The sequence below is a fragment of the Propithecus coquereli genome, unplaced genomic scaffold (genome assembly GCF_000956105.1).
Source record: "Propithecus coquereli isolate 6110/MARCELLA unplaced genomic scaffold, Pcoq_1.0 Scaffold566, whole genome shotgun sequence".
Lineage (NCBI taxonomy): Eukaryota > Metazoa > Chordata > Mammalia > Primates > Indriidae > Propithecus > Propithecus coquereli.
In genome coordinates, this window is record NW_012151574.1 from 397,505 (window position 1) to 398,635 (window position 1,131).

Genomic DNA, 1,131 nt, shown 5'->3' on the forward strand with positions numbered 1-1,131 from the left:
GCTTTTGATACACAATACCTTCCTTTAAATTTTTAATAACTACTATTTATGAAACACTTATGTCAGGAACCAACCTAAGTGGTTTACACATATTACCTCATTTAAGATTCCCAACAGCCCTAAGAAGAAGAGTCTAGTAATATCTGTGTCTTATAGATGGGGAAGTTGAAAGTGAGGAAGATAAATTACTTGCTCAAAATAACAAATTAGCAAGGAATGAAGCTGGTGTTTGAGCAAAGTCTAATTCTAGGGCTAATGCTTTTAATCAGTTTTCTATCATTAAAGTTCAGCTCTGCCACAAGCAGCCCAGTCCCTGTTTACCTCTCCATCCCATAAAATCCCCTGAACCTCTCCATGTAGGCTACACAGAGATACCCTGGACCTGCCTGCTTCTACTTCTTCATGGTAACATCTTATGGATTCTTGAAAGCTGTGACTTTGTCTTACACATTTCTCCTCTATACTGAACCAAACAGAATGGCGTGCACAGAATAAGTACTCAACAAGTACTTGTTGATTTGTTTTGTAGACATACCATGGAGGAAAGGAGGGATCTGGGATTTATTTTTTAGCATTAAAGTGTTAAGCTATGAGTCTGAGCCATGATTTTCATCATCTCTGAATTGTGGAAGGAAGAAAGGATAGGTGGGAAAGTGGAGGCTAAGGGTAACTGCCTCTTGGAGGTAAGACACTCCGGTAACTACATGGAGTAAACATTGGTGTAGGACATTGGATGGAAATCTCCTCAAATTAGCTAAGCATGATGGCACATGCCTTAGTCCTAGCTGCTCTGGAGGCTGAGGCAGGAGGATCGCATAAGCCCGGGAGTTGAAGGCTGCAGTGAGTTGTGATCTCACCACTGCACTCCAGGCTGGGTGACAGAATGAGACTCTGTTTCAAAACAAACAAAAACAAAACACCTCCCCTTTCCCCACCATGTCCCTTAGAAGAGTGGGTGGAATACAGTACCCACCCCTCCCACTGTAACTAAAGATGGAAGCCAAAAAAGGGCTCAGTGAAGGTAGAGAAGGGGTCAAGGAAATAAAATTATCATTTAGCAGCCATTAAATAATCATTGATTCAGGGATAAAACAGATGTGGTATAGATACACAATGGAATACTATTCAGCC